At 38.2% G+C, this 27,332-nt stretch overlaps 1 pseudogene; it reads right to left on the bottom strand.

Moving 5' to 3' along the window:
- Positions 1–27,332, bottom strand: LOC101547656 (40S ribosomal protein S23-like; annotated as a pseudogene).

The raw sequence follows: 27,332 nt of genomic DNA, 5'->3' as shown, positions 1-27,332 counted from the left end.
TTAAGATCTTGACCTGTCCTTCTTGCCTTTGTATAAGGCCAAAAAGAGATACATTGGCTACTTTGACAACCTTAAGAGGGACTCAGGGAATGTCAACAACAGGATGACCTTTGTGACCAAATCCAGCAACTGCGCTTCATTGCTTTCCTCAGTAAAAATTCAGGCAATGATCATTGGGTACAAAGTCCGTGCTTTTATTTATTTATTTATTTATTTGATGTGGTCAATTTCATTGTAGAACTGTCCACCGGGAGAATCCCATGTCCAGAGTTTAGATTCAGCCTTTTGGAACTGTGAGTTACCATGGATGTTCTTGGTAGACATGATGAATTCAGACAGTCTCTCACCCTGATTGTTCCATTCTAGGCCATGTGTCCCAAAGCGAAGTTCTTCGGGCGACCTTCTCAGACCTATCTTGGCATTAAAATCACCAACAATGATCTTGTAGAAGGTGTGGTCTTCTTTAGAGTACTTCTCCAGTTCCATGTAGAACCTCTCAATTTTTTCTTCATCGTAGTTGGAAGTTGGTGCGTAGACGATGAAGATAGAAACTGCAGGCAATGAGCCACATCTATTCAAGTGTAATCATCCAATTCGGGTTTTTAGGCATTCAAATGAATCAATGCTCATGGCCAAGTTCGTGTTGACAGACACCAACGCCACCAATGCCTCTGTTGTCGCATGTTCCGAGGAACAATTCTTCTCCAGTGTTGAAAATGGTGTGATGTGATTGATGTCTTCTCGTTTTGGTCAGACCAGTGATGTCGTACTTGATCTTCTGTGCTTGCACCATCAGGTCCTCGATGAATGCTTCTGATGCCATTGTCCATTGTCCATGCTTTGAAAGTACAGACAATCATTTTAGTCTTTCTTTGTTTTGCCAGTCCAGTTTGTCCTCGAGATTTTTTCAGCCTCTCTTTGCTCATCTTTCTTAACGCTGCCGTATTGGGGGCTCTTTTGGTGACTGGTGAATGAGGCCAATTGTTGTTACTGTTGTTGGCATATCGAATACCAGATGGGTAGCTTGGTAGGCTCTGCCGTATAGGCAAGATACTCTCGGTAGCTTGACAGGCTCTCCGAGAGAGAAGGAGGCTTTTAGGGCAGCCTCCAATCGCCCTTAGAGGTGTTACCATGGTTCACACCAAATTTGAACCCTATCAATTATGGTGTGGGAATAATAGGCTTTAAGTGTTTTATGGTGTGTCGCGTGGCCACAAAGCGGCTACGCAGTCCAGAGAGCAACCTGGAGGGTGGCGGTGGCTGGGTAGTGCATATTGTGGGGGTCGGCCAGTGAAGTATTAATCTTGGGTAGGGTGGGGCATCTGGGTTGGACCCCTCCCTCAGATGCCAGAGATTGGAGGAGGCAGACAGAAGATCTTGTTTCCAGGTCTCGTTGAACCTAGAGCTAAAGTCACAAAATTCTGCTTACCTGGCTTTGCAGGGCTTCACTTGTGTGTGCATGAGGTTCAGCCCAAGTGTCCAGAGAGCAACCTGGAGGGTGAAATGGACCACATCATATTCAATCGAAGGTTTTCCCTGACCAATGTCGCTGTTGTCCCAAAATTCCAAATGGGATCAGACCACTGTCTCCTTTGTGTGAAATTCTACTTCATAGAGCGGGGAGAAAAGTCTGCAAAATTTAAGTTTAAGAAGACAACTCCCAGAATGACCACAAACTGGGAGCTCTTTGGCACTATTAAGCAAGGTGGGAAGATGCCATCCTTGACAACATTGACGAGGAATACGATATACTGGTTCAGCACCTCCATGTCTGTGCAAAGAATGTTGAGAGTGAGAAAGCCACAAACAGACGCCTGGTTTCGATAACTCTCGAGCTCATTCATCAACATGGTTTGGCACGAGCCTCAGGCAACCACAAGCTAATGTCCAAGCTCACAAAGCTGTGCAGAGATGTGATAAAGGAAGACCTCAAAGAGAGAAGAGCAGCAGTGTTGGCCAGTGTAGCAGAAGCCGGGAAAAGTATCCGCAATGCTCGCCTGTCCTTCGCCAACTACAAGACCAAGATGACTGCCCTCCAACGTCCCGATGGATCTATCACATCCTCCAGAAAAGCATGGAGAGGATTATTCATGACTTCTACTCGGATCTCTTTGACAGCCATGTCCACCTGCCCACATACCAAATTCCGCAGGATGGATATGTCATTCCTAACGTTCTCCCTTCTGAAATCCGACACGCCATTTCGCTGGTAAAGACACGAATAGCACCTGGTCCGGACAAGTTCAGACCCAAACTCCTGAAGAATCTGCCATCAGTACTCATCAATACACTGGCCCGACTTTTCACACGCTACCTGTCTGAATACAAGGTTCCGTCCCAGTGGAAAACCAGTAGGACCATTCTGTTGTACAAGAAGGGAAACATTCATGACATAGGCAACTATTGCCCAATCTGCCTGCTGTCTGTCGTCTATAAGTTGTTCACTTGTGTCATCCTGAATAGAATAGGCAGAACACTAGACGAAGGACAACCATGCGAGCAAGCCGAGTTCCGAAGGGGATTCAGCATGATAGACCATATCCACACAGTAACCAAACTCATTGAAGTTTCGCGAGAGTTCAAGATGCTGCTCTGCCTAATGTTCATCAACTTAAAGAAGGCCTTTGATTCTGTTGAGACTGATGTGGTCATCGAAGCCCTAGCCAAACAGGGCATTCAAACTCAGTATATCAAAATCCTCCTCAAGCTGTATTGTAGATTCACCAAAAGGATCTCACCATTCTACAAGGAAGTGATCATTGATGTAAAGAGAGGGGTGTGGCAGGGTGATACCATTTCACCGAAACTCTTCAGTGCCATCCTTGAGAACATCATGCGACAACTGGAATGGGAAGGAATGGGAGTGAAGATATACGGTCGGCAATTATACCACCTCCGCTTCACTGATGACATCGTTCTCATAACACCAAACATTGGCCAAGCGGCACAAATGCTGACCGACTTTGACCACGAGTGTGGAAAGGTAGGATTGCAGCTGAATCTCAACAAGACAATGTTCATGAAAAACGAACTGGTCCCTGAAGCTCCATTTGCTCTCAATGGAACGAGCATCTCCAAATGCAGCAGCAATGTGTACCTGGGTCGAGAAATCAACATGAGGAACGACTTGGTGTCAGAACTGCGCAGTAGGAAGAGAGCAGCGTGGAATGCATTCAGGAGCGTCGAAGAGCTGGTTAAGAGAACGAAGAACCTCCGACTCCGGGCACATCTTTTCGATTCTGCCATTCTTCCTGCACTAACGTATGCCTCAGAGATCTGGGCCCTACGCAAACAGGATGAGAATGCTATCCCAAAGAGGAATTGAAAGAGCTATGCTGGGAATATCATGTCTCACTCAGGTGAAAGAAAGAATCTGGAGTTCTGACCTCTGTCAATGGTCAAGAATCAGGGATGCTGTCTCATTTGTCAAGGCATCAAAAATCAGATGGGCCGGTCATGTAATGCGATTCAGAGACGACCGATGGACTAGAGCTGTTACCGACTGGATTCCACGGGACGTCAGAAGACCTCATGGCCGCCCACCAACTGGATAGTCAGATTTCTTCATCAAATCTCTGGACGAACGATTTGAGGCTCTTCCTGTTCCTGGAGCGAACAGATATCATTGGGCTGCACTAGCTCATGACAGGGACAAATGGAGACATTACTGACACCTGCTTGAGCAAATCGAAGATCAACGGGACTACAAGTGATACAAGTGATTGATTGATTTATTGATTATTTAGCCATTCTTGATCAGTTGATCTCAAACATACTTCCTAATAGCAAGTTTTTTTTTAAAGTTTCAACCCCAACTTTTTCCAGCACAATCACCTTTACATGAGTGTAAAGCAGCCTGGAAGGGGTTGGCTTTCAGGGCTGTTCCCAAATGCATTTTCTTGTACTGCTTGTCATGCCACTTCATATGTCTCCGGTGGCTGCAGAGCTTGCCGGCATATGAAAACCGATGCTTACATATCAGCACAGGCCCCAGTGGAAGAAAGAAACTCAGCAGAAGGATCCATAAGTGACTGTGAACTGTTTTTTGTTTGTTTGTTTGTTTATTGGCTTGGGAAGGAGGGAGTGCATATCCAGTTTATTCCTGGTTCTGCACTCAGGGATCATTCTGGTGGACTCTGGAGACTATAAAAGGTGCCAGGTACTGAACCCAACTTGGCCACAGGCAAGGCAAATGCCCTACCCCTACCCTTGTACTATCTCTCCAAGCTCAGAGGTATACATTTTTAATAATAAGTAGCACATATTTCAGTGTTCTAAATGCTTGTATTAATTAACTGATTTAAATATTGCAACAACCTTTCTAGATATCATCATCATCATCATCATCATGACCATCTTACACAAGAAGCTGAAGAAGCGAGAGAGATTTAAACTGTGTTAAATGGCTGACATAGCTAGTAGGCAATAAAATTGTTTCATATTCCAGTATTCTTCTTCCTATTTGTTGTTATACATTCTACCAAGGGCACCCATCTATTTTCTGCATCACTCTAATAAAAGAAAAGAGAAAACAATTGCTCTGGTTGTTCTTTCTTACACTTTTAGCTTCAGTTTTTGTGTCCAAAGGCATTTATTAACTGGCATGTGTACAATTTAAAAAAATTGCTGCATAATTAAAAAATTTTTAGGTTATTGAGTTGATCTATGCCAAAAGTCCTCAAATATAAATATACCAACCTGCTATACAAGAGCAACTGGCTTCATTCAAACAATTAGGATCTGCATTATGACTCTAGCCATCACATACTATTTAGCACAATACTATGATGGATAGGAAATAGATGCTCAATGAAAGATTTTTGAATCAGTGATTATATATGCAAGGATCTGAAGCCAATAAATGCTCTGAAACTAGGCCTGTCCTCATCTCCATTGGGATTGAAACAGGAGTTGCTATGAAGAAGTGAAAAAAGTAGCTCGAAAGTGATGCTTGGCAGCTGGATGACCCAGCTTCCTATTGGACGTCTTAGTTTGCAAAGTGAAGACCACCCACAAGGGGTCACTGGGCAAATGCCAAAATTCCCAGTGGAATAAAGTGACCTTGGATGAAATTAATCTTATGTAAGCAGGACCACACTCATTAATCATTCACAATAAGCGCTTATTTATGAACTAATTTCAAATAAGCATATTGAATCCATTTTCTCAAGTAAAAATGAAGTTGGTAAATCATAAACAGCTAAATTATAGTCTTGGCACATGCACATTGTTTTGTTTCACATTTAGGATTATTTGCCTCCTAGAGTGACCTAATACAATAGGAACATTTTGCGAAACACCATAGAGAGTGAGTGTTTATAGAGACTTACAACTGATTTACATTTAAGGAGCAGAAAACTAATTGCAGAGAGACTATGCTACTAAAACATTAAACCTAAGGGACAGCTACAAATGAATGCTTGTAAGAATGCTGATAGGACTGCCGGAAACAGACTTTTGAAATTAATTTCCACAACGAGAAATAAGGGTACCCTAAAATGTCCTCAATGAATATGGATCTATTTTAAACAACTTAGGGACAAAGTATCTGTTATATGAAAACATCTTAGTAATATTAGATTAATATCTGGAGTTCTGAATAGTAATAATTATATCTATCTATATTAGTATAAAATGACAGTATTATAAGAATAATAACAGGGAGATAGCTGCTGGTCAGTTCCCATGATAAATTGCCTTGCTACTTTATTCACTTTCATTCTCACTAATTTTTCTCTTTTCTTCACAACCACATAAGCATATGAGAAAATTACTTTCAAAGAAAAGAATTTAAAAAAATTAAAATAAAATATCTAAAAAATACCTTGCAAGCTTCTATCATGAGAATAATGTTAGTACATCTGAAAATCTTTTTGATGCAAAATTCTCTTAGAAATTATATATTGCTTTAATATTTTTATTTTCAAACATTTGATGGCCTTGTTTTGGTAAGTTGTTTCATGCAGCAAAAGCTATTATGAAAAGTAATAAAAGTGATATTTTTAGGCATTGTGAGTGTTATATTAATCATCAACTCCCATGTACTGTACATAATCCTTTAAAATCATTTGCATCCATGTGTGCATGCCCTTGTGTGTATGAACACACATAATGACCTGTTTTCTCTGAATGCTGTTTGTGGATTTGCTGTTTTGTCATGTCTTGACTGAGGTGGTGTCTGTGAAGGTTTAAATAAAATTTATAGCATGCATCATGTATTGTAAGTTTGTCTGTCATATAATAATCAGCATGCAAAAAAAGCCACATATTTGGACTGTATATTTAAACCTTGTAAGTAATCATATACAAAACAATGCAAAAATGTGAACATTGTATGGCAATTAATAACATCTCTGCCAGTGTAAATACGTTTTTTTCCCCATAAATCATTTCCAGCTTGTCAAAATGGATCTGTGCTGGCAAAGAAACAAGGGTAATGTTTCAATTTTCTCCATCTGGCAAGAAATTTTCTGTTAGATTTCCTCCTTTCCTTTTTCAGATACAGAATTTATATGAGCAACTACATATAGTTTGATTAAGAAAGGATGCAGTGAGATAGGATACAGAACAATGCTGAATATTAGGAACTTGACTCTGAATAACTGCTTCAAATTGTACATTCAAGTCACATGTGCATATAACAGAAAATATTTGGTTGTTGAAGCATAAAAATGATTCCCTTTGTAGCAAAACATTGCTCTCATTAAATAAAGCACAAGTTTCTTTTAAAATGTTTTTCTGTTAGGGCTTGAATATATTTTAACTTGTTTGGAGTAATTTCTTCTACTGATTGAGGATGCATTTAAATCTTAAATTTTTTTATCATGTCAATTTAGAACGTTGTAGAAATTCCACTAGCATGTACACATGCACATAAATTTTCAATATGGATCTAAGAATAAATTTACCCTTTCTTGTCTTGATATTTAAAACAAACTGATAAAGAAGGCACATTATGTACACATTGTGCAATAGCAGCAGAGTATTATTCTTCTACAATTCGTTTTGTGTCTGTTTTTGTGCCACACCCAGTAATACTCAGACTTACAGTTATCTCTGCACACAGTGGTCATTACTAGTCTTGCTCAGTAGTTATATAAGCACGAATATTTTTGATACACACAATAAAAGAAACGGGAGTATTACCCACATTATATGCAGTGCTGGGGTTAGATCTGAGTTTAAATGTTTGCAAAACAATTGATGTACCTGCTCTCATCAGGAAGATATGAATCCATTCCCAAGCACCAACATCTACCTATTTCACACTTATTGTGGGTAATACTCCAGTTTCTTTTATTGTGTGTATCAAAAATATTAGCGCTTATATAACATGTTATTCTCTTTAGGTCCTCAGTCATCTATAGCATGAAAGGGAGCAGGATTGACAAAAGTGATGTATATTTTAGTACATGTGCCTCATGGGAAATGTTGCACAACTTTATAGCCATGCTGATAGTTGCCTGTATAACATCTCTTCTCCCATATCTCTGCATCTAGAAGGGGACAGATAATTCAAAAGTACAGGAAAATTGGTGTTCTTATATCAGATTTTGAACTGTTGCAAAGGATTCCTTGAAGATATTAATTTTTTCTTCTAAATTAAAAAGTGATTGTTAATATCTATTAGTTCCATAATTGTATTCTGGCAAGGAAAAAGATGAAAAGAAAGAACTGTGCTGAGTTCTGGTTGGAAAATTCAGAGCAGATAATCAACAATTTGGGGTATGAATCTCAAGATAAACTTGTATAAATGAGTGAACTATGAGCATTTTCCCAGGAGGGTGATCAGCACAGTATCTATGGTCACAGGAGCAAACCAGTGCTTACATTTGTTGTGTATGACTTTTTTAATCATGTAGGTCTTTGAAGAGGTGGCTCCAGTGCATGGATATTAATCACATAGGGCCAGGATGCTTCAGTTGTACCTTACCCTTGTTGAGGATAGTTTTAACTGCACATATGGAACATTATTTGTCTTTCACTCCACTGAGACCCCTAGAATGTCAGGACACAACAGATGATTAAGGGATTGGGAAGCAACCTTCACTCTGAATATCTTTGTCTTAAATTGTCAGCAGATCAGACCTTCAGTGCGATTTGACAGTTTGGTTTTCTTTCACTTAAGTTTTGTGGGCATATGTCAAAAGTTATTTGTACAAAACTTTATCTATGGAAATTGCTAGGAATGAGAGCTTAAGAAATGAAGCATTATCAAAGAAATAACTTATTCTCTCCCTCCCCACTTCCCCACTTACTCTTCTCCCTACCTAAGGGCAGATCTGTTATTCCATCTACAACTCTCATTCTTCTCTTTTATTTGGGATGATTATCCCTCCCCATTGAGAGAAATTATCCACACTCTTTACTGAACTTGTTTCAACATAACTTTCTTTGTTTCCCATGCCATAATCTTGTTATATTCACAGCACTTTATGTGTACCCAAACTTTGCAACAAATGAATTGCTAGAGCTACCTGAAAAAACATTCCTCAGAATCAAGGTACGATTTTCTATTCAGGTCATAATATTAATATATTAAAAATATTACAACAAAAATATTTGAATCTAAAAGTTAATACAATCACAATGAATATGAGCAAATATTGCAATGCTAAAATTTTAACTATGCTATGTTTAAGTGAAATCCCATAATCATCTGAACTGAAGATTTTTCAGTGTGTGGGGCAATGATGGAGCACATTGGGAAATGGGAAGATTGCATCTGAGTCATCTACTCTCCTGTTAGGTATCATTTATCATTTCAGGCTATTACTTGACCAGAAGCAGGGAAGAAGGTGCAGGAAACTTGGTTTGCCTTGGAGGACCTCAAAGTTTTCCCTGTTTCTTCCCTTTCTTGTGGCTGGATTCAGCTCTGTAAAAGATTACATTTTTAAGGGTCAGGTTGCCTCCCTTGTTTTGAAAAGTTGTGACATTCATTTTCCACAGGGCAGTGATTTGGGCCAAATAGGTGCTCATGGTTCCCTCCAGCTCCTAAGTGCTGTTGATTTTTAATCTTCCTTAGTCTGTGCTTGTTATCTTTAAACTGGGAAAACTCATTTCTATTGCTCTGTAAAGTCTTGAGGAAATGCTTCCATATCTATGGTAAACTTTTCTTTACTCCCAGCTACTGAACTGCACTTACAGAAAATAGGTCCCTCATCTGAGAAGAGATGAATCAGTAGCTGATTTTCTTTTAGGTTGAGGTTCAGTGACACTAAGTTGTGTGTGTGGGTCTTCTGGAATTTGTAATTACTTACTTGCATCATTTCCATTTGAAGGGTCCAGAAGTTATCATAAAAGGTCTTATAACTCCAAAGGAATTAAGTTGCATTTTCTTATCAAAACAAAGTAAAACTCAAGTGAAAGATTAAGTTGTAAGCAAGTAGAAAGTTTATTAAAGTTGGGGATCAAATTATCATCTTTTCCAAACTTGGCTCTATTGTTTCATTGGAACAGCCCACCCAAGGAGACTTTATAGAGAATGTGTGTCTGCAGCATATACATATATATAGAGATGTAAAGTTGCCATTTGTGTAGAGCAATAAAAAAGATAGAAACAAGAATGTAATATGTTCTAGTAAGATTTTAGTGGCATTACTCTTTCTTCTTAGGACATAGTTTCTTTTTTTTGCCACTACACTTAATTACAACTTAAAAATGGAAATTTGCTCTTGCACTCACCAAGAGATTGAAATCATTTCTAGAGGAACTGTGAGCTACATAAGTTAACCTAGTTCCACATTCACCAATAGGGGAACTGAGGTCTAAAATGCCTATTTGATTTGCCTGAAGCTCTAGAGTTTGAGACAACAAAAACCAATAAAGTAAAATGATTTCAGACTCATGCTTTGAAGTTGAAGAAATTAAGAAACTTTTTAAGTCTATTTCCTCAATAAGCTGGACAAATAACACTTTCTTACATGATAATTGTGTGTAGAGATAAAAAAATATAACATTTTGAGCTTTTGATCTTTCTATGGTTAAATATAATCAATTTTATATTTATTAAGAGTTTTTAATTTAATGTTATTTCATTTAAACTGTGCTGCCTAATTTACTAGATTTGAATGATCTATTGATAGCATCTTTTCATTCTTAATAGTATTAATTAGAGTAGTAAAAGTAAAAAAAGAATAAAACTTAATTTCCTCTTAGAGTCCTAAGGGATTTGTGTGGGTCAATTTATTAATGAAATGTGAAGAACATTTGGCAAACCCACCAAATGAGACAAAGCATTGTAAAGAGCCTTTAGAAAGAATTGGTATCTAATGTTAATGTCTGTGGAATGGAACTGTCATGGGATAATGGCCTTTTGATGGCACAGAAAATGCCAAGGCAGAGATAAGACATTTATTTTTAAAGCACTAGACAATCACCTTTGGACAGTGTCCTTCTACCAGGTCTTTATTTCTAATAGACCAATAATTGATATGGATGTAATTATTTTTCTTGATGGATATGATATAGTAGGCAATGGCCTTGCTCACTCTGTAAAATCATTGAGTTGCTGCATCTTCAATGGTCACCAGAATGAACCTTTTATCCTATATTCACACCTATCAGACTTCTTAGTCTCTATAATTTTTTTCCTCTGTATATCAAGTGTAGCTATATATATTTTTTTCTCTCAATACCAAGTATAGCTCTCTAGTATATTACTAGAGTGATCACAGACTCAGTGCTTTCTTTTTCCTGAATTGCATTATTTCAGGCAAGCTGAAACCCTGAATCTGTGGTTATCCTGGTGATGTAACCATTAACTCAATAGTTTTTCAGTTCTGTATAAGCAAAAGCCTCTGTACATGCATGTATTGGTATGCATATGATGCAGTAAATGTTTTCAATGTGAGGATCATGTTTGAAATGATTTTTAGTTTTTTAAAAGCCTGAAGTTCAAAAACCCAAACTATGTAAAAGTCTCCAAAAACATTTCTGTTGAAAAATATTTGTTACAGGACAAAAAAATCAATGATATAGTCAGTTTTGTAGAACTCGTGATATTATTGTCCTTATTGTTCAGAGAAAACCCTTATGCATGTGTGCATGTGTGTATGCGCATGTATACACACATACATGCATATGCTCATGAGCACTAACACAAGTGACAGGCAGATGCCCAGCACCTTCACGGGGTAACTGGTGACTGTTACTCTCTAACAGAAGGTAATGAAATGCCAGTAAAATGTCTCTTATTTGTTATTAATCTTGTTTGAAGGAAACATGAGACAATGTAGGTGGTTTGGATCGACGTTTTATTTGCTATGAGTGTAGTAATTTCAGCCACACACTATCTTGAATGTATGCTTAATGGATTTCAGCTTAATGGATATCTTGAGTCAAGTTATGGTCTTGCTACAATAAAGTGTATTCCATAATGCTAGAGGATAATGCAACAAAAAAAGAAAAGGCCTTTGACCTTATTTTGCCTACCCATAAACTCCATCAGAGCTTGAATGGCAAAAGGAAGAGTTCATCTTTTGTCTCTTGTCCTAAACTTCTTCGATACATGTCTTGAATTTTTATTCAAATTACTTTGGGTTTTAATTTATTCAGTCAAATGTCAACCAAGTGTTGTTTATCCTGTGGATTACATTCATGCTCACTGCAGAATTCTCTAACATTTGATTTCTAATTATTTTCTTGTTTATCCATGTGGTAGGATGTTTTGAATATTACCTTCTGACCACTGACCAGTTGGAATTATAATTTTCTCTTTTTTTCTAAGCATCTGGTAGTAAAATTTGGCAGGCCTATAGCCTTTGCAAATCTGACAACTGCATTGCCAGCACTTTTATTCAGTATAGCACCTTCTTCTTTATATATTGTACTTAAATAATCCAATGCATCATGACTATTAGAATCCAATACTGTTTTCAATGTATAATTTCAATCTACCTGAAGTTCCTGAACACAGACTGGATCTTGAAGTACAGCTCCTAGAATTACAAAGTAAAAGAAAAGCAAAATTGACTCAAGAAGTGGTAAAGCTTGTTTTATAAAACAGATCAATCTTGAGTTCCTGCCTGCTCTCTTCCACCATCTTGCATTCTATTTTTAAACCTGCTTCCTTTTACCTTCCTCTTCCTCCCTCCAAAGATATAAGAGGAACTCATCTTTGAACAAGACAAATACCTCTGCCTTGAACAGCTAAAGTCCTATGGGAAGGGAAGCAGATGGAAAGGCAAAAAATAAATGATAGACATAATAAGAAGAAAGTCTGTAGCATGTCAAAAGGTTATAGGCACAGAGTAAAAAATAATACTTATGAGTAAGGTGATTTAGTTGTACACTGTTAGGTAGAGAATCGGCAAGATTCAGTATTAAAAAGCATGGGCAGAATTCCCTTTAGTGCAAAAGTATAATTTAAACGGAATACTGAAGAAAGTGAGTTTTAGTCATGTAGATATCAGAAGGAAGAACATCCTCATCAGAGTAAAGACCCCAGAGCAGAAATGTGCATTGTCTGTGATAAGAGCATTAAAGGGAACCAGTTTGTCTGAGGGAGAGAGAGAAATGAGGAGGATAGTGGAGAGGAGGAAAGACTGCTCAAAACACTACATAACATTGGGCATTATAGGCATGGTAATTACTTTGGCAACCATCCTGAGTGAAATGGCAAATGATAAACCATTGAATAAAAGAGTCATCTCATCTACTTTTAAAAAGAAGACTGTAGTTACTGTGCTAAGAAAAAGTATAGAGAGTCAATCACTGTCACTGTATCACTGTCATCCCGTTGCTCATCGATTAGCTCGAGTGGGCACCAGTGACATCTCCATTGTGAGTCTTGTTGTTACTGTTTTTGGCATATCCAATAGGCCATGGGTAATAGTAGAATCAAACATGTTGGAGATCATTTTGATAGCTTAGTCAAAGAATGGGCTGGAGCGATAGCGCAGTGGGTAGGGCATTTGCCTTGCAGGGAGTCGACCCAGATTCGATTCCTCTGTCCCCTTCAGAGAGCCTGGCAAGGTACCGAGAGTATCTCGCCCACACTGTCCCCTTCAGAGAGCCTGGCAAGCTACCTGTGGTGTATTGGATATGCCAAAAACAGTAACAATAAGTCTCACAATGGAGACGTTACTGGTGCCCACTCAAGCAAATTGAGGAACAACGGGATGACAGTGACAGTGACAGTCAAAGAATGATGATGTCCATGATCATGAAGTAGCCATTTAGGAGCCATTTAAAATTTCTCAGAATTTGGATATAGCAAGAATGTGAGATACTAGATAAGGGCCAGGAGGATCATGCCTGGTTTGGAAGCCAGTCCCACTTGCTGGAGGGAAAAGGCAGTTGGGATGGAGAAGGAACCACTAAGTAAAAGATGATTGGAGAGATCTCCCAGGATAAGAGATGTATGCTGAAAGTAGACCAAAGACACAATGACTTCTTAGTATCTGTATTGCAAATCATAATGCTCCAAATTACAGAGAGAGTAAGAAGGATCATACCTGCCACAGAGGCAGGGAGTTGAGTGGGGTGGGGGTGGTGGGTGGGACACTGGGAACAATAGTGGTGGAAAATGTGCATTGGTGGAGGGATGGGCACTTGAGCATTGTGTGACTGAAATGTAATCATGCAAGTTTGTAACTGTATCTCACGGTGATCCAATAAAACTTTAAAAAATACTGAAACACTAATAATAAAAAAGAGAAATTGCCTCTCTTTAAAAAAAATTGTGACTACAGAGGGATTGGTGATAACCACAACTATCTTACTTTACCATAATGTAAAATTCGTCAACTGACATAGGTAATGCTGTATGGAACAGATGTTGAAAGTTCAACTTAGAGTTATGAGTGTGATAGGCCTATTAGAGTGAAAGTGTTGATTAACCCAAAGTTTGAAGAGAGAGTCTCAAAATACAGCGAGATTCCAGCATATGGATATTAAAAACAAAATATTGCATCCCTAAAAGAAAATTCTAAATGGAGATGAGAAGATGCTTTAGGAAGTGTATCTATTTCCCTTTCTTCATATTCTTTGACTTTAGTAAGTTAAGAAGAAGAGAAATTAAAAGGAAACAAGAACAGATGACCAGGGAATTTGGAGGGATATCATGAAAGTTAGTACCTTGAGGTTGGCCTAAAACTGGAATGAGAAGTCACACGTACATTTTTCACTTTCCCACCCACTGGTTGAGTGTAAAAGACTCTGAGGACCTTGAAGAGGGCAAAGTAATGAGGTGTGAGGAGCTTGATGGCTGGATGACTGCAAGAAGCTGAACCCCTTACTGCCAACTTAGACTGTGGGCAAGAAGTGACACAAATAACATTTCTTTGTATTAGACCTTTGAGAGTTGAAAATTTAAAAAAACAGATGTTAACCTACCCTGAGTAAAACAAGATTTGATCTCATTTTATAGGCAAGAGCATCTAGAGAACTTTACCGCATTTTATTAGTATGCACATGAATGTTTTTCATTATTGTCATTAAAGAAGTGCTTTCATTGAGAGATGCCTTGTTTTAAGTTAGGATTATATATTAAAAGCAATAAAATACTTTTCAAGAAAATGATTTATACTTCCTTGCAATAGGTCAGAAAAATTGCTCAAAGTTAGGCAAGCTTCAGCAAAGCCTACCTCCCACTTGGACTAAGGTGAACGAAGATGGTCCATGCTTTGTTCTTGATGCTCACCTTTTATTGCACCATAAAATAGCTGGAAAAATGTCAGCCTTTACAAGGCTTATCATTGATCAATCTTTGACCAATTTTAGTTATTAAAAATATTTACCTTTGCAGGACAGGGACAAAAATCCCTTAACTTTGCCCAAGTTCAGAGTATGCAGAACTCTGTTGCATTTGGAGAACTGATTTAAAAATTGGTTTTCAGTCTGAGATTAAGAATGAGAGTCCTGTTTGATACAGACAAACTCAAGGTTGTTCGGATCAAGTTTGGAATTTTAGTGGAAAAAGAAAAAATCTGAGTATCTGTCATAATCACTTCTCAACACACTTTGCACATAACCCAAATACATTAACATAGTCTATATGGCCTTATTTGTTCTGGCTTCCTGCTATTTTCCCAACACCCTCAAACTGGTTTATTTGTATTTATTCCTGGAGCACACTGCTCATGTTCCCTTGCTTAAGCCATCTGCAATAGCTCTTGGTAGTATTCACCCAGATGTTAACATGTCTTCTTCTAATTTATTCCTTTTCTCCCCACACTTATCTCTATTCTTTCTGACTGCTCAAAAATTATAGCTCCTATCACTCTTTGTCCCTTACCCCTGTTTCATTTTTCTTCATAGATTTCTGACTCAAGAATTAAGGTAGTTTATTTCTTTGCTTCTCCGCTTGTTGCCTATTTCTTCCACTAAAGTGTGATCTCTCTTGGGGCTGCCACTCTTTTCCTTCACTGCTATAATTCCAGACTTTAGAATTGTGGCTAGATCCAGCAGAGGCTCAGTCAATAGTTGTTGAATAAGTAAATTGATAGCTTAATATCTATGATATAGTCATAAGATTTATCAAAAACACTTATCTGAGCTTAGAAAGATTAATTATTTTTTTCCATGTTGTAAACTTTCATGATGATAGACAATGTGTTAGGGTCTGAGCATATAAAATTTTAGAAAATCTTGGGTCCAGAGAGAAAGAGCTTAGGGGTCAAAACACTTGTCTTGCACATTGTCTACCACAGTTTGATCCTGGCATATGATTAATCATCCAAGCCCCACCAGGAATGATCCCTGAACAAAGACCTAGGAGTAGCCTAAACACTTCTGGGTGTGGCCCCACAAACAAAACAAAACAATGAAATTTTTGAAACACCTGAACAAGCGACCCTTTTGGCCCCAATTCCCATTATAAATTTCTCCTTCCTTCCTTTCTTTCTTTCTTTTTCTTTCTTTCTCTTTTTCTTTCTTTCTTTCTTTCTTTCTTTCTTTCTTTCTTTCTTTCTTTCTTTCTTTCTTTCTTTCTTTCTTTCTTTCTTTCTTTCTTTCTTTCTTTCTTTCTTTCTTTCTTCTTTCTTTCTTTCTTTCTTTCTTTCTTTCTTTCTTTCTTTCTTTCTTTCTTTCTTTCTTTCTTTCTTTCTTTCTTTCTTTTCTTTCTCTCGTTTTTTCTCTTCTTCCTTTATCTTTCTCTCTCGTTCTTTCTCTTCTTCCTTCCTTTCTCTCTTTATTCCTTTTTTTCTTTCTCTCTCTTTCCTTCCTTCTTTTTTCTTTCTTTCTTTCTTTCTTTCTTTCTTTCTTTCTTTCTTTCTTTCTTTCTTTCTTTCTTTCTTTCTTTCTTTCTTTCTTTCTTTCTTTCTTTCTTCCTTCCTTCCTTCCTTCCTTCCTTCCTTCCTTCCTTCCTTCCTATCTCACAAGTGTGTTCCAGAGGAAAGCCTGGGATCTTTCCTGTGATTATCAGCCAATCAGGAGGCAGTTAAACATAAAGGTCCTCAAACTCAAAGCTTCTTTGTCCCTCTGGCTCCAGGGATTACCTGGGCAACCATGAGTAGTGGTGGTGGTGTCTTCTAGGTTGCACTTAGCAATGTTTGGAGAACCATAAGGTGCCAGGGTTTGAATTGGTATTAGCTGCATGCAAGGCATGTACCTCAACCCCTGTACTATCACTCTAGTCTTTCTTACATGTGATTGATGTACTTAATAAACAACAAATAAAGACTGAGCATTGTCTCCCCCCAAATATAAAAAGGTAAATTTCACTTCTATCCTGATATTACTCATAGAGGAAACTGTATCTTGGATAATAAAACCTTCAAAGGAACAAAAACCTATTGGTAGTTGTTGAAGACTCTTCAGCCTCAAAGAGAGAAAACAAAACTGTGTTTGCATTAGGTACTATCCGTTTTGTAGCCATGGAATCTATTGGCTTTCACATTTCCATATTTTCACCACACATTAACAACCATAAGGAAAAATATTAAATGTGAAAACAGTCAGATATTTGTCAATAGAAAGGCTGCTTAGGAAAAGCTTCCTGCCACACTGATTCACAGAGTGCTGACTTACATGATTTTGTAAACTCGGTTACCCACACGCAAAGTTATCTGGTGCTTAAAATGTAATAAGAGTTGGAGGCTTTTTTTCTTTGTTTTCACTGTGAAAAACTGTGTTTCCTTTAGAGGAGCTCACAATTTATATACTGAAAATATATAAAAGAATTATGTGTCAACAAAATGGTGTTTAAGGTTTTAAATCATCCTAACAGTCAGCCCTGAGACTTCCTCACTAGACATCTCAGAGACTTTATGAAAGTTTTATTCTACAATTCCCTGCTTGCCTTTACTCTTAGCTGCTTCTTCCAGCTATTCATATGGTTTGAAAAATAGGGTTTATATGCTTTAAGTTGCAAGGCATTTAGAATTTTCATAATCTCTTTATTGTGGCTGAAACAGTCAAAAAATGAAGTGTACTGTTGATAATATTTCACTGTTCTCTTACTAGATTAACTAGGGCAAGATACCAGCATTTGTGGCATAGTTTAAAGAAAACTTGTGCTCCATTTTTAAACAAAAACTTTTGTTATAAGCAATAATAAAATTAGTTTGAAAATTTAACAAATATCATGGAACAAGGTGGTAATGATTGAATAGAGACATTAAATTCAGTTCTTAAGATTTAGAATTTAACCTTGTTACTTTACTATCTTTTAGAAGATATGGTAATATATTAAGCATATCATGTACAATCAATAAGTCTTTGTTTAGTCTGTAGAAGTATATCTCAAACTGCACATGGCAAAAATGTCAGATGCAACTATTTACATGATAAAAGGTCACTGTTACTGTCATCCCGTTGCTCATCAATTTGCTCGAGCGGGCACCAGTAATGTCTCCATTGTGAGACTTGTTGTTACTGTTTTTGGTATATCGAATACTCCACAGGTAGCTTGCCAGGCTCTGCCATGTGGGCGGGATACTCCCAGTAGCTTGTCAGGCTCTCTGAGAGGGGCGGAGGAATCGAACCTGGGCTGGCTGTGTGCAAGGCAAACTCCCAACCTGCTGTGCTATCACTCTAGCCCACATGATAAGAGGTAGGTAGAAAAATTTTTGTTGCAAGGACTGGGGGATAATAAAGACGGTAGAAAACTTGCTTTGCATGCAGCCAACCCAGGTTTGATCTCTGGCACCACATATGTTATCCCAAGCCCACCAGGACCGAGCTCTAAGAACAGAGTCAGGAGTAGGCCCTGAGTAAAACCAGGTGTATCCCTAAAACAAACAAAAGTTTTCCCTTGCATATTACCCATTAAAAATCAAGTATCTTGGGATGGTGAGATAATTCAAAGGGCTTAAATGCATGCTTAAATTGGGGAAGCTCTAGGTTTGATCCCTGAGCACTTTGGGGAGTGGCTGCTGAGCACTGCTGTATATGTGTTTGCAGACATATACACAGAAAGAAATATCTTTAAGATTTCAAGGAATCAATTAAACGTCCTTTTGTTTTATATAACTTGTTTCATAGTTAGCCTAAGTTTGTTGTCCTAACAATGCGTGTCCCCAAAGACTGTTGCTTATTTAGTATCTCATTCATGGATTTGAATATATATTTTGTTTAGTGTTTACAGAAATCCCAGCAAGCTACCAAGAGTATCGTGCCCACACGGCAGAGTCTGGCAAGCTACCCGTGGTGTATTGGATATGCCAAAAACAATAACAATAAGTCTCACAATGAGAGATGTTACTGGTGCCCACTTGAACAAATCGATTAGCAATGGGATGACAGTGACTGTGACAGTTTACTAAATTGCAGATATTATATTTGTTCTTTACCCTCAGGAAACTTACAGTCCGGCAGTAAAGTTCAAATGAAAAAGGTACATTTAGTAATGTTTTTATTAGACCATTTTACTTACAGGAGTTCGTTCATACTTTTTATATGTTAAAGAGATTATAGAGATTATTAGAGGAAGAAAAGGCCACAGTAGCTCAGGGAAAGCTGATTTGTTTACCTTTATCAAAAGCAAAAATTGAAATAGTTCTCTCTAGGGGGTCCTGGGATTTCTGTAGTTTCAGAGCATGGACTCAGGATATCTTCTATGCTCTCTCTACTTCTTTATATCTTACCTTATGCTTACTTGTGATTTATGGTTTTTAAAATTTATTTCTTGTAAGGGGCTGGAGCGATAGCACAGCGTTTGGGCTTTCACCTTTTATGCAGCCAACCCATGTTCGATTCCTCCGGCCCTCTCGGAGAGCCCAGCAAGCTACCCGTGCGTATTGGATATGCCAAAAACAGTAACAATAAGTCTCTCAATGAGAGACGTTACTGGTGCCTGCTCGAACAAATCGATGAGCAATGGATGACAATGACAGTGATTTCTTGTAAGGACTGATCATGATTTGTCTCTATATAATGACCTTCAAAATACGGCTCTTACTTCTAACTTATCTTCTATATTCCTTCATTCAAAACACTTACAAGCATAATAGAACTGTTCTCTTTTATGGTGTGTTATATTATTATTGACCCATGCCTTTGTATTATGGCAGAGGAATCAGAATGAATAAGGAAGAGGGGCAGGAAGAAGTATGGTTGAAAAACAGAACCATGTATGATTTGATCTTGAAACTTGGATATTTAAGCACAAAGTGCTAGGAAGTAAGAATGGAGGAGGCAAGATTCAGGTTCCAATACATAGTGGATGAGAAATCATTATTTCATGCAAGGGAGTTACAAGGTTACGTCTCTGTTTTAGACACTGCAGGTAGATAAAAGATGTACATGAACAACTGGAAATTGGAGACTGAGAAACAAGAGTGGAGGATGGTCATGTAGGATAGTTAAACATCCTAACTACTGGCAAGGATGTAGCACAGCAGTAGAATACTTGGCTTGCATATGTGAATCCCTGTATTCAATCTCTAGCAGCACACACACACACACACACACACACACACACACACGTACGAACGCACGCACGCACGCACGCACACGAACACGCACACATACACACACTCTGCAAAAGGATACCGAAAAAAAATGTATATAAGAATGGAGAGGAAATAGTATATTAAAGAAGCATTTCTTTTTACACACATCTAAACATGAAGAAATATAGAATTTAAAATAAAATATTAAGACATAGTGGGTAAAGGAGAGAAAAACCCAAGTTTCTTTTTTGACCAAGTTGGTGTAACATTAGTTGAGATATATAATAAACAAATGAATGTAACTTTGGGAATGACAGGGGAGCTATTATATTGGACATACCTGGGAATTAAGTATAATGAATTAAATTCCACAGCTGAAGAGGGAGACAATGCTATTATAATTAATGAAGTGATTCAAATAGCTTCTCTTCAAATGACTGACGAAATACAGTTGGAAGTTAAAGATATGGGATAAGAGTGAGAAAATGGAATCAAAGATTCATAAAAAAGGAGTGTAGAAAACAATCTTGCAATCAGAGCAGACCATAGCACTTGGAATACCAGTAACCAGGTCCTCCCAACTTCAGACCTTGCAGGATCACTGGTCAAAAAGTCTAGTCTTAGCTTTTGACTCTGATATTATAGTAAAAGGGTATTCATTACACTAATAAAGAAGTCTGGTTTGAGAAATGAAGCTGTTTATGTACTCTTCAAACTAATACTTACTCTAAGGTGTACTCTTTTGAATATTTTAGGAGGTAAAATTTGCTTATCATTCGCAAATAACTGTAATAAATTGGAAAAATAACTTAGGAAAAGAGGATAATTTGGAAAAACTGAGATTGGTAAACAGGGGACGGGAGTCTATTGACAGAATAGTACAAGTGATTGCTTTTCTCTTGGTGCAGTGATGGGTCATGGTGGACTAAAACTAAATATGCTTCAACAGTGTAAAGAAAGCATGTAGAGGGCTGTGAGTTGATATAGCATTTAAGGTGCATACCTAGTATTATGCTCTCCCCAGGTTTGATTCCTGGTGCCACATGGTTCCCTGAGCATCTTTGAATACAGCCCAGAGGCCTTCAGCACTGCCAGAGAGGTGCAGGCAATCCTGGCTCCTACAAGATCCAAGCAGCACTGCTTTCTCTGGGTTTTGCATGGGAACACTGACCTGGTGATCAAGAATTGCTGGTGGGAACCCTGGGCTTTCTGAGCACTGCTAGAGGGCCACCCAAAAGCAAGCAAGCATGTAGGTAGCAGGGGGGTAAGAGGATAGCTCAGTTGACAGAGCATATACTTTGCATACGCTGGAACCTAAATATGAAAATCACTGGCACCACATCTGGCCTCTTTTAACCCACCAGCGTCATCAAATGTAGCCCTGGGTTTTCCCACTGCAGGACCTGAGAAGATCCTATTCCTGGGGTCCTTGAGAAATACCAGATCCAGTTATTTGACTATCACCATAAATGGTGCCAGGGACACTGGCCACTGGTTGGGAGACATTTCCCCTCCCTCACCGCCTCCTGAGAATATATTAAAATATTAGAATCAAGTAAAATGTTTTAATGTTTGAAAAGAAGTATAACACAAAATAATAAGCAGTGTTTCATCTTCCTGAAATCAGGTTTATTTAGGAGCACTTCCTCAATGAAAGTTTCTTGGTTTGTTTCAATAGAAATACTCTGGATATTATTTAGGCTAATACTAGTCATAGGTAATAGAACAATTCTGGTCAAAATGGCTTTGAAACATAGGTAATCCTTTATTTGTGCCTTTTATAACTAAAAAATTAAGACCTTAATTACCCTCCAATGTCTTCAAAGATTAAAAAAAATAAATTTTCATTATCCAACTAATCCTAAGTTTGGTTCCTCTTGGGCCAGAGCAACAGTACAGTGGGTAGGTCGTTTGCCTTGCACGTGGCCTACCTGGGTTCAATCCCTGGTATCCCATATGGTTCCCCCAAGCACTGCCAGGAGTAATTCCTAAATGCAGAGCCAGGAGTAACCCCTGAGCATTGCTGGGTATGACCCAAAAAGAAAAAAAAAAAGATTGGTTTCTCTTAAGATAGTAAGGCAAATACTGATACTCATATAATCCACCCCAAAAGTGGACAACAGAGTCAAATTCCAGCATAGCACTGAGGCACTGAGAGTACCTTTTGGAAGAAAGCAAGCAAGATTGCAAGTACCCACTATATTGCTGAAATAGAAGATGACTATTTTGGGAAGTCCAGAGGGCCACTCATTTTGTTGCCTAAGCTTCCTGAAGGTTAAAAAACTCACCTCAGAAATAGATTAGGAACTAGGTTTGCTCATGGAGTCCTGGGCCTGAGAGAACCAGGACTGGCTGATAGTTATTTCAGAGTTCCATGATAGAATGAATCAGCCCCAGGCTTGTACCTTCTCATTTCATTCTGTGTAAGAAATGAAAACACAGTGAGTTAGTCCCATTCATACTTGGTCTGAGGATATCCTAATGACATTTTGGTTATTGGGTGTGGTACTTAGATGTGGCAGAGCTCGGGGCCATCAAGGGCTATTTTTGTTGTGCTCACTGGGAATCATGAGGTATCTGGGACTGAATTTTGGTTTTCTCACATGCTAGGTATATGTTCTACCACTTGAGCTAAGTCTCTGCCTCTGTTTAGAGACATTTTAGGGAGCATCTATTATATGCAACATGTTATCTTGATAAAATTATTTATATTATATTCTACACTAATTTTTAAAAGTTAGATATAAAGGAACATAACTTTTCCATATTTGAACAACTTTTCTTTAAGGTAATGTGAATTAGAGAGAGAAAGATTAAATAGTGGATAAATAGATTGGATAAAACTTATAGTAGACTACCCAAACTGCATAGTTTTGAGCTATCTAAGCTCTTCTCCCATCTCTTTTCCTACTTGCTCAGTTGCTACAATGGTCATGACCAAAAGCAACCAGAGAAAGGACTTATGCAAAGATAGTTAAGACTATGAAGTGAAGACCAGGACAATAGTACAGTGGGCAAGGCTCTTGTCTTGCACAGACTACCTGGGTTTGATCTCTGGGATCCCATATGGCCCCTAAACTGTCACCAGAATGATACCTGAGCACAGAGTCAGAAGTCTGCCTTGAGCACAGCTGGGTGTGGCCCCCAAACTAAGACAGAGATGTGATTTGAATGGACACCTCTTTCTCATCAAGCTGGGCTGCAAAAAAAAAAAAAAAAAAATCCATTGTTTTGTTTTGTTTTGCTTTGAGGCCACACCTGGCAGTGCTCAAGGCTTACTTCTGTCTCTGTACTCAAAAATCACTCCCAGCACGATCGGGGGACCATATAGAATGCTGAGGATCTAACCCAGGACAGCTACATGCAAGACAAGAGCCCTACCTGCTGTTGTATTTCTCTGGCCTGTTAGAACCCATTGTTAAGACCCAGATGTTGAAAGTCATTTCAATACAAGAAGTACTAGTAGGCAGAACCAGAGAGAACTTTTTCCAACCTCAAAATGACTTTCTGTAGAGAGGTAGTAGCCAGAGAAGCTATAAGCAGTGGGATCCTTTGCAGAGGACTAAAATTAAAAAAAAAAACAAACCACCTTCTTGTATGTTCGGAATAACTTCTATGCAGTTATGCTTCAAGGGAGAATAGAATACAAAAAGCCGCTTTTCTGACTTCTAATGGTACCATCGAATACAACTTTAGCTCTTTAGATCCTTTCCTTACACTCTTTTTAATCCTTTTGCTACTGTAGTACATTTAAACATCAGCAGATGGGGCCCTTGGTTCCTCTGAAGAATGTGAGGGCTTGAATTTTGTTAGTCTGTGGTCCGCATGAATTTTTTTTGCTTCTACAGCATGTTAAATTTGCTCCTTAGCAAATTTAATTCCTTATAATTCACAGACCTCTATTTAATCAAGAAAAATAAAACTCATTAATGACAAGAAATTCCTTTTCCCTCCTTTCACCATTCAGTAGGAACACGCTATGTCTATTTACAAGTGGAAAAATGAGTAGAGCCTAATACCTAGACACAGGCAGCTTTGAAAAGGCCAGAGAAGTCAATATCAAAATTAATCTGTTGTCCTTAACTTGGAAAGCTATGTGGGAAGCGTTTCCTGTTTGGGACCGCAAGTGACAGACAGGTTGCATCCAAGTTACCCCGATTCTGCATTATTTCTGCCCTCTCTCCTGAATTTCATTTTAGAAAGCATTGTGTGAATTGGCTGGCTTTAGCACTCAACAATGAACATGATTTTTTTTAAGCGACGTTTGTCGATAGTCCATAAAGAGAACAACCAGTCATCTGGCCCTTGCACCTGTTCAAGTGGGTAAATTTCAGCTTCTTAAAGGTGAGCTCCTTTCCCGTGAGAAATGTAACAGCCCTTTAAGGAAGAGTGTAGTTTACAGGGCAGAAGAGATAGTAGCTTTCAGTACTCATCAGTCCTCTTTTAATTTTCTGCTTGGCTTTTTAACGTGACCTCGCTCTGAGAATTAACCACTGTTTCTCTTGTCTCTCCCAAATGGGATGACCCAGAATTTTATTTTTGAAAAACGACTGTGAGAATCCCAGAGCAAAAATGTTCCCTACGTGTAAAATTTGACTATGTAAATACTTGTTTCAATGTGCTTGCTGCCGCTCCTGTTAGTATGATTTAATTGATAGATTGAAGGCATCTTCCTTAGTGTAATTAATATTTGTGTAGTAAATAAGCTAATCTTATGCTTGGACAGATCTTAATAGCAGATTTAAGACACAGAAAGAAAACTGAGGGTATATCACTGAGAGGAGAGATAAAACTAAGCTTTCTTTATGTCGTTATTCTGGGTTTAAACAAATAAGTTTATTTTCAACATTATTGTGACCTCTTAAGAGCTGATGTTTTTAGCTTGAAAGACCGTCTATTTATTTTAAGGTATATTAGAGAGCACACTCCTTTCCAAATTCAGGTCTTGGTTAGCTCATAAATCTCTGAGAACAAAGTGTCCTCATTGATCACATTCTCTATATTTTTATAAATTTGCAACCTAATGCAGAAGATTGGGATGCAGTTTGCAGATTTAGGATTTACTGAGTTTACGCTGATAAAACTAATGTATTACTTCTGGGTAGAGATGTTTGCCTGTGGTTAGCCTGAAGCAAATTTTAGGGAGGAATTTTCATTTCTTCCCTCCTTTTGTGCTGACATGCTAAGTGATATATACAGAAATTGTGTGCACTACTTGTGCCCCAGTCTGAAGAACTGCTTGTGGGCAAATTTCATTAGTACTTGATTAGTACTTGTGCTAATTAAGCCAGGCACAATTTTGCCTCCAGTCGTAGTATGATGAGTTAAGGCTGGACTGGAAATGTGGCCCTAAATGCATATGCTGGAAACCTATAAAGCCCATATAATCCCAGAGAGAATTCTCACTTGACTCCCCCATTAAGGGTCTGAAAAAGTGGAACAGAGCTCTCTGTTTCCAGTGCAATTTGAGTTCACCCAGATATGTGATATGCTAATGTTTAGATTAAGCAGATGGCAAGGAAGGCAGTTGCTAGTTGAGGATTGTTTTTCCCTTTCTGCATATTATTTTCAAACAAACAGCTTAAGAGGTAAGTTACTCTATCTCCTCCCTTGGCTTCTTCTTGAGTTAAAAAAAAAAAAAGATCAGAAATTCCTGGCTGGATTATCATCCCCCTGGGTAGTATACCCATATTATTTAGGATATGGTATGAGAGTGGCATCTACTATTTGTTGATTTTTTTTTTTTGCTTCTTATATTATTTCAAAGGAAAGGGAAAAAGAGCCTCACCCAGGCAAAGAAGGGAGAGGAGGTGAATTTGGAAATAAAAGCAGCTTGAAGCAGAACAGATGTTAGGCCTTTATCTGCATCTCTAATTTCTCCTCAGGGTTTGGCGATACTGGCCCTGGTTCTTCTAATTTTCTGTGATTCTCCTCCTCTTCCTCCTACCTTCTCCAGAAACTTAATCTTCACACTCCTTCCTTGAGGTTTGAACGTTCTCCACATTTGTTCTGTCTATAAACTGTGACGATATTGTAATAACGTTTCCAAAATATAATACCGTTCATAACCTTCAGAATTCAAACTAGCCCTGTCTCACAAATGAAAAGGTGGGGTTTTAACTATCAGGTTCTATGATCTAGAGAATCATACGATTTTAGAGTTAGCTTTAGACAGTTCATATTTCTCTCACTCTACCTCACGTCTGTAGAGATGCTAGGGAGCAAGATTAAGTCCTCCTACACGTTAAGCTTTTGCTACACTGTTGAACAATCCCCAACTTAAATTTTCAATGAGACTTTCTTAAGATTTTGAAGTTGTGGGAAAAGACAAATGAAAACAAATGAAGCAGAAACAGAAAGAAATAAAGAGGTGAAGAAGTTTTAGGAAATTTAGGGTGAGGAGGAAAATTCCTCCTACCCTCGTGGTTCTTATCTGGCCATTGAGTCATCAAGTTAATTTCAGATTGTTAGGAGAAAGAAACACATTTAATTACATATGGGAAATCTCCATAACTGGATTTCAGCCCCAGTGAGGAGGAACAGGAACATGTATTCTTTTATTTGTTATTTTATTTCAGTTTTTTATTTAATTTTGGGTCACAGCCAGTGATGATGAGGGGTTATTCCTGGCTCTGTACTCAGGAATCATTCCTGGTGATGCTAGGGATTGAACCCCAGTTGGCTGTTGTCAAGGCAAACACCCTATCCACTGTACTATGACTCTGACCCCAGGGGCATATATTTATCAGAAAGGAGATGGGACCCTGCCCTTCAAAGAGAGAGGAAGGAAATTCACTTGATAAGGAGAGAGTGTAAAAAAGACCAGATGCTCTGTAATTAGATGTTTATCCTGCCAACATAGGTCAATTTTTCAGATAGAAAGTTCATTTCTAGGGAATATCCTCATATTGAGTAATAATTCAATTTTCATTCATTCAAATAGTTAAGAGGGTGGTAAGTTTTCCAGTAGCATGTAGGACCTTCATTCATCATGGCTAAAAATAATCCACATGCCAAAATGACGGTTTGTACAGTCTTGAAAGGCAGGTTTTGTGTGGACTGATTAGCCCTATATTTAACATATTGAGATGAAGTTTAGAAGTCTTATTCTTACTGTGTATTATTGATAAGCCTTCCTTAGAGATTTTCCCAGGGCTGTGAAAATATCCAATGGCTTTTCAAAATCTACACTGACACTCTTTCTTTCTTTTTTTTTTTTTTTGTTTCTGGGTCATACCCTGCAGCACTAGGGCTTACTCCTATCTCTGAGCTGAGGGCTCACTCCTGTAAGGACTTGCGTGACTTTATGGGGTTCCCAGAATGTAACCTAAGTCAGCTGCATGAAAGGCTAGTGCCCTACCTGCTGTACTATGGTTCCAACCAATACAATGACTTTTTAAAATGCAGTTTCTGTCTAAAGTACATGGCTGCAGTTCCTGTCTAAAGTACATGGCACTCAGTTGGGCCAAGTGAACAAATATGCAAACCTACCTTCAT

The sequence above is a fragment of the Sorex araneus genome, chromosome 5 (genome assembly GCF_027595985.1).
Source record: "Sorex araneus isolate mSorAra2 chromosome 5, mSorAra2.pri, whole genome shotgun sequence".
Taxonomy (NCBI): Eukaryota; Metazoa; Chordata; class Mammalia; order Eulipotyphla; family Soricidae; genus Sorex; species Sorex araneus.
Note: the sequence above shows the minus strand (reverse complement) of the source record. Positions and strands in the feature narration are given on the sequence as shown.